This window comes from Lathyrus oleraceus, chromosome 2 (genome assembly GCF_024323335.1).
Source record: "Lathyrus oleraceus cultivar Zhongwan6 chromosome 2, CAAS_Psat_ZW6_1.0, whole genome shotgun sequence".
Classification (NCBI taxonomy): Eukaryota; Viridiplantae; Streptophyta; class Magnoliopsida; order Fabales; family Fabaceae; genus Lathyrus; species Lathyrus oleraceus.
Window position 1 is genome coordinate 371,067,600 of NC_066580.1, and position 10,973 is coordinate 371,078,572.

Here is a 10,973-nt window from a genome sequence, read left to right on the forward strand (position 1 = left end):
GGTGGTAACTAATTTGAGGAGATGACCATGTTTCTTGATGAACTGAGCATGATCGGGAAGTTCTGACACTAAATCCTTGAGTTGAGGAGAGGTCGCTACAAAATTGATCCGGATGGTCTTCCTGGAAGCCATAGCCTTACAAAACAGAGCAAAGTTAAATCCCTAAGTCCTCGAAACGGTTAGTACAATGCCATGATGTCATGATATTATGATGTTATGATGTTATGATGTTATGATGTTATGATGTTAAGTAAGTAACACAAACAAGTCACACCGCAATTATTCCTAGGTTTTAAGGCTTGCATGAGTTCCATAGGTAAGTACCCTCCCTACTGAAGTTTGGTTGGTTCAACCTGTCCTATAATAGTAACCGGGTTCTAGAAGGATCTCAAATCATTGACCTTTCCTTAAGTCCACTTCAGTGCAACACCAAGCGGTTGACCAAAATTTCCCTAAAGTCCAATCTCAAAGAGTGTAGTATCGAGTATCAACCAACCCCAGACGGAACCGAATTCAGTTATCTCACTACTTTCTAATGGCTAGGATGAGTCAATTAGGGTTCTAAAGGTCTGGTTAATGATTTGATGACACCACGCAGACGCCAAATTTTTCCTCAAGTAAACATGAGGAACATTAGGACATCCAAAGTGTCACATTAACCGTGGCCATCATTTTAACCATTCCAGTATACGCCGGACAGTCGCGATGATCTCTTGCTACTTACCTAAGGTACACTAGATCCGGGTGTAGGATCTTTCAGTCAAGCATAGAACACCCAAACAATCCCTTAAAAGTAAATCAGACAAAGAAACAATTCGAAAACATAAGTGATCTTATCTTTAAGGTAACCTCTCTTTTTAAAGTCCCCAGCAGAGTTGCCAGTTCTGTGATACGGTGAACTGACTTTGTGTTTTTGCTTTGAAAAGTAATGTTGCGGATAGCAAGAGTCGCCACCGACTTTTCTTTTATCCAATAAGGAAAGGCGGAAAATGTAACACCCTTCTACCCAAACGACATATTTATATATATTATCAGAGTACAACATGTAGAAGAGTTTACATTTCATACAACATGTTATTTCTCGCATCACAACATAAAACGTATTATTTATTTTATTTAAAACTTCGCAGCGGACAACAACATAATTATTATTTTCCATCATATAATAATTCATAAAAATGTATCAACATCATCTCAACAAAATATCTCAACATTTTAATCCTCATAAACAACGTAAATAAAATGTAATTATCTATCGAATCCCATAACCCCGGTGTCACACGACCAGAGCATCTGACTCGACTCTGTAGAATAACTCTACACTTATTCTTCAAACCTCAACAATAGCTACTCCGCTGTATCTGCACATTGCTCATCATAGATGAACATAAACACATGCAGAAGGGGTGAGAATTACATTATTAAATGATAATATAACGACAGAAATATAGACATAATATATTTCACACATGCCAACGCAGCTCATCATAATCATCATAATCAACATACTTATGAACATCAACAAAACAACATATCAAATGCAATGCACACACCCATGCATGACTCAACACGACTCGGTATACCCATTTTGTGACCACTACAGGATCACCACTCCCAGATTCATCACCATAGAATCCGGGTCCCCCATAAGGAACCAAGCCTCTCAACAAGCCCGGAGTCAACAACATCATTGGAACTCATGTCCGTTCATCACTAGGCATCGGCCTTTCATGAATGCATGCACACCAAACATGCATCATAATCAACATCGCAACAACAACATCACATGATCATGTTATTTTTATCATTAATAGCATGACATACAACTCAACAAAACAACAACAACATTGCATCTTAACACATGGATTCATCACAATCAACCACAATAGGCCAAATCACAATTTCAACATAAAATTTAATCATTTTTCAATACTGGAACAGTGTTAACCGGTTAACACCATGCGTTAACCGGTTAACGCAGGACAATAATACCTCCCCAGGCAAAACGCAACAGTGTTAACCGGTTAACGCTATAGGTTAACCGGTTAACGCAAGCAAAACTCACATATTCACAAATTGTAACAGTGTTAACCGGTTAACACCATGGGTTAACCGGTTAACGCAGACGAAACAGCAGTTCCTGCGCTAACACAAGGCAGAATGCAGAGTTTCCGCATTGTTCCGCCGTTGGAGGACTTCCGGACCTCCGATTCTAAATCCGTAAAAGCTATACGCTCAGAATTTCACAATACTCTCAACTACGGATTCAATTTCAGCTTAATTCAACTTATTCATCATAACCTTAAACGACGATAAACCCCAACTTTCCCAATCTCCCTAAATCCCCAAAGTCCATCAACAATCCTACATAAATCATGAAAATGTTCGCATATTATTGTTTAATAAGGTTCAGACCCCTTACCTCTTTGGATTGAAGGAAGCTCTGAGCAATCTTTGGCCTTTTCCTTTTCGTTCTCTTTCTCTTCAGCGTTTTCCCCTTTTTCCACTTTCACGATGCTTATGCTCTTTCACGTAAAACTCTCTGTTCCAAAATGAGACTATTTCTCTTATTTCCCACTTATATATTTTCCAAAATAATAATAATAAATCCAATAATCCAATTTATTTAATTAAATTAATAAAATAATATTATCAACTTAATCAAATAATTCTTTTACTTTATTTGGGGTGTTACAACTCTCCCCCACTTTAGAAGTTTTCGTCCTCGAAAACATACCTCAAGCGAATAGAGCCGGATACGACTCCTTCATCTGATCTTCACGCTCCCAAGTCAAGCTCTCACCAGCTGGACCTCCCCAAACAACTTTCACTAGAGCAATCTTCTTACCTCTCAGGGTCTTCTCTTCTCGGTCATCTATCCGAATTGGCAACACCTCAACGGTCAAATTATCCCTCACCTGGATATCATCCACCTGAACAACATGCGAAGGATCCGCAATATATTTTCTCAACTGAGATACATGGAACACATCATGCAGATTAGAAAGCGACGGCGGTAAAGCTATCCGATACGCCACTTCCCCAACCCTCTTCAAAATCTGATACGGACCCACAAACCTCGGAGTAAGCTTTTTAGACTTTAAAGCCCTACCTACACCTGTCGTCGGAGTAACTCTCAAGAACACATGATCTCCCTCTTGGAACTCAAGTGCCTTTCTCCTATTATCATGGTAACTCTTTTGACGACTCTGAGAAATCTTCATTTTCTCCTGAATCATCTTAACCCTTTCAGTCGTCTGCTGCACAATCTCAGGTCCGAGTACAACACTCTCACCTGATTCATACCAACACAATGGAGTTCTACACCTCCTACCATACAATGCTTCATATGGAGCCATACCGATACTAGCATGAAAACTATTATTATAAGTAAACTCCACCAACGGCAAATAACTATCCCAAGAACCACTCTGCTCCAACACACAAGCTCTCAACAAATCCTCCAAGGATTGGATAGTTCTTTCAGTCTGACCATCAGTCTGAGGATGATAAGCTGAACTCAACCTCAACTTAGTCCCCAACGCTTTCTGCAAACTTTCCCAAAATCTAGAAGTAAATCTGGGATCTCTATCAGACACAATACTGGATGGAATACCATGCAGCCGCACTATCTCCTCAATATACAACCCTGCCAACTTCTCTAAAGAGTGATTAATCTTCATCGGCAAGAAATGCGCCGACTTAGTCAATCGATCCACAATCACCCAAATAGAATCATTACCTTTCACCGTCCTCGGCAATCCCGTCACAAAATCCATGGAAATGCTATCCCACTTCCATTCAGGAATCTTCAAAGGTTGCATCATACCTGCCGGTTTCTGATGTTCAATCTTCGACTTCTGACAAGTCAAACAGGCATACACGAACTTAGCAACATCTCTTTTCATACCAGCCCACCAAAACAACTTCTTCAAATCTTGATACATTTTAGTTGCACCTGGATGGATACTCAATCCACTCCTATGGCCCTCTTCAAGAATACTCTTTCTCAATTCAGACACCTCAGGAACACAAACTCTACCTTTAAATCGTAGGATGCCATTCTCATCAATCTCAAAATTACCACCATTACCCTGGTTAACCATAGTAATATGATCAACTAGAGCGACATCAACTTGCTGACCATTCCGAATATCTTCCAGAATTCCACTAGTCAACTTCAGCATACCCAACTTTACACTATCAGTGGAAACTTCACAACCCAAACTCATATCACGGAACTGTTCAATTAACTCAAGCTCCCGAACCATCATCATAGACATATGTAGAGACTTTCTACTCAGCGCATCTGCAACTACATTAGCCTTACCGGGATGATAACTCAATTCAAAGTCAAAATCCTTCAGTAATTCTAACCATCTTCTCTGCCTCATATTTAACTCTTTCTGATCAAACAGATACTTCAGACTCTTGTGATCACTGAACACTTCGAATCTGGAACCGTACAGATAATGCCTCCACATCTTCAACACAAATACAACAGCTGCAAGTTCTAGATCATGCGTAGGATAATTCCTCTCATGAACTCTCAACTGTCTAGAAGCATAAGCTACAACTTTACCATTCTGCATCAAAACACCTCCAAGACCCATCAAAGAAGCATCACAATAAACAACGAAGGACTCACCAGGATTAGGCAAGATCAACACTGGAGCACTGGTCAACCGTCTCTTCAACTCAACAAAACTGGCTTCACAAGCTGCATCCCACACATACACTTGACCCTTCTTAGTCAACTGCGTCAACGGCAATGCCAACTTAGAGAAGCCCTCAATAAATCTGCGATAATAACCAGCTAACCCCAGAAAACTGCGTATCTCAGTAGCAGACTTCGGAGTCTCCCACTGTAATACAGCATCCACTTTAGAAGGATCAACAGAAATCCCACCACTCGAAATCACATGGCCAAGGAAACTCACTTCCTTCAACCAGAACTCACATTTAGATAAATTTGCATATAATTTCTTTTCCCTTAACACCTGCAAAACAATTCTCAGATGTCCTGCATGCTCTTCTCCCGTCTTAGAATATATCAATATGTCATCTATGAACACCACAACAAAATTATCAAGGTACGGATGAAATATACGATTCATATATTCCATAAACACACCTGGAGCATTAGACACACCGAACGGCATCACAGTGTATTCATAATGACCATACCTCGTACGGAAAGCAGTCTTCGCAATATCATCTGACTTCACTCGGATCTGATGATAACCCGACCGCAAATCAATCTTACTGAAAACATGAGCTCCAATCAACTGGTCCATCAAATCATCAATCCTCGGCAATGGATACCGATTCTTGATAGTCACCTTATTCAACTGCCGATAATCGACACACAACCTCATCGTACCTTCTTTCTTCTTCACTAACAATACTGGTGCACCCCAAGGAGAAACACTTGGACGCACAAACTTCTTCTCAAGCAATTCTTCAAGTTGCTTCTTCAATTCAACTAATTCAGTTGCCGACATTCTATAAGGAGACATCGACACTGGACTCGTACCTGGTACTAAGTCAATGGCAAATTCGACTTCACGTTCTGGAGGTAAATCACTTACATCCTCCGGAAACACATCCTGAAATTCACAGACAACAGGCAATTCTACACTCACCACTTTCTTATCCGCTTGCAGAGACGCAAATAAAGCGAATATCTGAGCTTCATCTCTCACAAAATCCCCCACCTGCCTAGCAGATAGAAATCTTGCCTCATCATTCTCACCAACTTCAGAAAACCGTACCGTCTTCCTATAGCAGTTGATAAACACGCCATAGAATTCTAGCCAATTCATTCCCAGAATAATATCGATTTGGTGCAAGGGTAAGCACACCAAATCAACTACGAACTCTCTCTCAAAGATCGTCAAATGACAACCTCGACAGACAACAGAAGTCTTCACAGAACCATTAGCAGGAGTATCTATCACCATACTTCCGCCTAGGGACGACATACTCACACCAATCCTGGTCGCACACTCATACGAAATAAACGAATGAGTAGCACCAGTGTCAACAATAGCAAGCAATTCAACATTATTAATCAAGCAAGTACCTTTAATCAGATTATCTTCTTTAGGAGTTTCAGCCCCGCTCAGAGCAAACACTCTACCAGTAGTATGAGCTGCAGTAGCCGCCTTCTTCGGTTTCGAGCACTGCGAACTGATATGGCCTTTCTCGCCACAATTAAAACATGTCGGACCAGCATCCTTACATTCCGTAACTCTATGACCAGTCTGACCGCATCGGAAACATCTCAGCACTTTCTTGGTACAGCTATCAGCACGGTGGCCTGGCTCACCACACTTGAAACATTTACCAGTTATGGAAGATCCTCCCCCACTTGGCTTCTTCTCATCTACCACTTTCTGCTTACCTTTACCATTCGGATATGCATAAGGACCACCACGATCCTTATTCTTCTTCTCACTAAGACTTTTGTAATGAGCAGTCCTAGCCTTGCTATCTTCCTCAAATATCCTGCACTTATTAACCAGTGTAGGAAACCTACGAATCTCCTGGTAACCAATGCCTTGTTTGATCTCGGGACGCAACCCGTTCTCAAACTTGACACACTTGGATCCCTCAGCATCAGCATTATTATAGTGAGGACAATACTGCACCAGCTCTTCAAACTTCGAAGCGTAGTCAGCAACAGACATGTTACCCTGCTTCAGTTCTAGAAATTCCATCTCCTTCTTACAGCGCACATCAGCAGGAAAATATTTCTCCAGAAAGGCCGTCTTGAACCTTTCCCAAGTCATCTCAGCACCTGGTACTCCAATTCTCTGGCGAGTGTTATCCCACCAGTTTTCAGCCTCTTCAGATAACATATGCGTACCAAACTGCACCTTCTGTGCTTCAGTACACGTCATCACCCGGAAAATCTTCTCAATCTCCTTCAGCCAAATCTGAGCACCATCCGGATCATAGCGCCCTTTGAATGTAGGAGGGTTATTCTTCAGAAACCTTCCCAAATTCTTAAACTCGTCGACCGGCGGATTCTGCTGCGCCTGCATAGCCTGCGCCATAGCAGCCAAAGCCTCAGCAATCGCACGGTCATTTTCCCCAGCCATACTCTGCACAACACAACCACAACCGTTAAATATCGACAGTGTCATTTACACTAATCGACCAACAGGGAAAACATCACATTATGACTCGACTGGACTGACCATGCTCTGATACCACTAATGTAACACCCTTCTACCCAAACGACATATTTATATATATTATCAGAGTACAACATGTAGAAGAGTTTACATTTCATACAACATGTTATTTCTCGCATCACAACATAAAACGTATTATTTATTTTATTTAAAACTTCGCAGCGGACAACAACATAATTATTATTTTCCATCATATAATAATTCATAAAAATGTATCAACATCATCTCAACAAAATATCTCAACATTTTAATCCTCATAAACAACGTAAATAAAATGTAATTATCTATCGAATCCCATAACCCCGGTGTCACACGACCAGAGCATCTGACTCGACTCTGTAGAATAACTCTACACTTATTCTTCAAACCTCAACAATAGCTACTCCGCTGTATCTGCACATTGCTCATCATAGATGAACATAAACACATGCAGAAGGGGTGAGAATTACATTATTAAATGATAATATAACGACAGAAATATAGACATAATATATTTCACACATGCCAACGCAGCTCATCATAATCATCATAATCAACATACTTATGAACATCAACAAAACAACATATCAAATGCAATGCACACACCCATGCATGACTCAACACGACTCGGTATACCCATTTTGTGACCACTACAGGATCACCACTCCCAGATTCATCACCATAGAATCCGGGTCCCCCATAAGGAACCAAGCCTCTCAACAAGCCCGGAGTCAACAACATCATTGGAACTCATGTCCGTTCATCACTAGGCATCGGCCTTTCATGAATGCATGCACACCAAACATGCATCATAATCAACATCGCAACAACAACATCACATGATCATGTTATTTTTATCATTAATAGCATGACATACAACTCAACAAAACAACAACAACATTGCATCTTAACACATGGATTCATCACAATCAACCACAATAGGCCAAATCACAATTTCAACATAAAATTTAATCATTTTTCAATACTGGAACAGTGTTAACCGGTTAACACCATGCGTTAACCGGTTAACGCAGGACAACAATACCTCCCCAGGCAAAACGCAACAGTGTTAACCGGTTAACGCTATAGGTTAACCGGTTAACGCAAGCAAAACTCACATATTCACAAATTGTAACAGTGTTAACCGGTTAACACCATGGGTTAACCGGTTAACGCAGACGAAACAGCAGTTCCTGCGCTAACACAAGGCAGAATGCAGAGTTTCCGCATTGTTCCGCCGTTGGAGGACTTCCGGACCTCCGATTCTAAATCCGTAAAAGCTATACGCTCAGAATTTCACAATACTCTCAACTACGGATTCAATTTCAGCTTAATTCAACTTATTCATCATAACCTTAAACGACGATAAACCCCAACTTTCCCAATCTCCCTAAATCCCCAAAGTCCATCAACAATCCTACATAAATCATGAAAATGTTCGCATATTATTGTTTAATAAGGTTCAGACCCCTTACCTCTTTGGATTGAAGGAAGCTCTGAGCAATCTTTGGCCTTTTCCTTTTCGTTCTCTTTCTCTTCAGCGTTTTCCCCTTTTTCCACTTTCACGATGCTTATGCTCTTTCACGTAAAACTCTCTGTTCCAAAATGAGACTATTTCTCTTATTTCCCACTTATATATTTTCCAAAATAATAATAATAATAATAATAATAAATCCAATAATCCAATTTATTTAATTAAATTAATAAAATAATATTATCAACTTAATCAAATAATTCTTTTACTTTATTTGGGGTGTTACAGAAAAGAACAGGAAAGACCTTGATTAGATTTTGAGTTCGGGAGGTACATTATACAAAGGGAGGGTGTTAGCACCCTTTGTATCCATGGTTATCCATGGGCTCTTAATTGCTTAACTCACTTATGTTTTCCTTGTTTGAGAAGGTGTTTGAGAAATGTGGTGTGTTTAGAAAATATTTTGAAAGGAGAGTTTAACTTTGTAATGATTCTTGTACGAATGTATACAAAGTGTTTATCTCGTTTGATTTTGAAAGATGTTTAGAAAAATATAACTCGGCGATGATTCTGGTGCGAATGTATACCAAGTGGTGATTTTCTAAAAGATGTTTTGAAAAGTGTGAGGTGTGAAAAGTATTTTAAGCTGTGAGCAAGCATTTAAGAGTTATACCTAACCAAGGTCTTTATAGGTATTTCCTATTGTCATACCCCGATTTTGACCCTGAATTTTTTATTTTTATTTGGCACTTGGCCTAAAATTCATTTGCATACATTCATTCCCAAATCCATTTTGTTTACTGATAGACATTGGTCATTATCTAGCTTCAAGATTCATGTTTAAATTCATCAATTCATTCCCATTCAAATCATGTTCATATGAGACCGTTCAAGGCAGCTACATTTCCAAACCATAAACCATCCCCATTCCAATATGGCCTTGATGACAGCAATAAGAAGTATTGGTTCTCTCTTAGCTGGGAATAGCATACTTTCAGAAGATGAAAAGATTGTCATATTTTCTGATGCATTAAACCATGCATCAATAATTGATGGTATTCGTCTTGCGGGTCGGCAAAAAGGTGTAAGAGTATACATATATAGACATTGTGATATGTACCACCTCAATATGCTCCTATCCCATTGTGATATGAAGAGGAAAATTGTGGTAACTGACAGCTTGTTTAGCATGGATGGAGACTTTGCACCAATGGTTGAATTTGCAAAACTTCGCAAGAAGTATGGCTTTTTACTAGTCATCGATGATGCTCACGGAACGTTTGTTTGTGGCACATGGCGGTGGTATTGATGAGGAGTTCAACTGTGAGAATGATGTGGACATATGCATTGGTGCCCTAGGTAAAGCCGCCGACTGCCATGAAAGATTTTCATTTGCTTACGGGAATCCCTGGTACAAGTCACATTGGGAATCCCTGGTACAAGTCACATTATTTCCCTAATAGTTGGCAGTGAAGACAAAGCACTGCAAGCAAGCCGGCATTTACTACAAGCTGGCTTCCACGTGAATGTGATCAAACCACCTACTGTGCGCTTTGTTTCTCGGATGTTTCATGGAAGTATATGCTGGGATATTTTACAAAAAAAAGGTGGAGTCCAATTTATGATGTGGCTGCTATAATTACTTCAATCCAGTCATTGATGTGGCTGCTAGAACATCCCAACTGGAAAATAAACAGAAATTGAACCTAGAGCATATCAAAGAAAGTGTTGGGCGCAATTGGCATAATCACTTCTGCCAACCATTTGTTCCCACATTACAGCAAACAAGAAAACTCAGGAAATAGATATGCATATGTACATGGAAATGAAGAACTTAATTCATGTGTCACAAGTTTCAACACCAACGTTATATTTCTCTAACAATAATAATACAAATTTGAGATATCCACCACCAGATCTATCTTTTGATTGCAACAACATTGCATCTGGTGGGGCAAATATAAAAAAAAAAGAGAACAAATAACATAATTGCAGGTCATGCACACAGGCCCTTTTCATCTATCTATCTCGACAATGTTAGGCAGGACTTGTGGCCTTGATAAGAACACTGCTCTTCATTATGCTGCTTCAGTATGGGTTGAAAATGATGTTGATGCCCAAGATTCTGTCACAGAATTCTCGGAAAACATGGCCTGTAGAGGATTTAGTACCAATCCATCATTTGACTGCAACTGTTGCCAAGGAACCAGAAACTGGAGAGTTTTGTATTGAGGTTGGTGCTTTGATGCTTGCTGACAATGACATTTGCTGCATTGATGAATTTGACAAGATGGACATAAGAGATCAGATTGCAATTC

General features: G+C 39.9%; 1 pseudogene; it reads left to right on the plus strand.

Moving 5' to 3' along the window:
- Nucleotides 1-10,294, plus strand: part of LOC127123311 (8-amino-7-oxononanoate synthase-like) — a 31,187-nt pseudogene extending 20,893 nt beyond the window's left edge.
- The last annotated feature ends 679 nt before the right edge of the window (nt 10,295-10,973 follow it).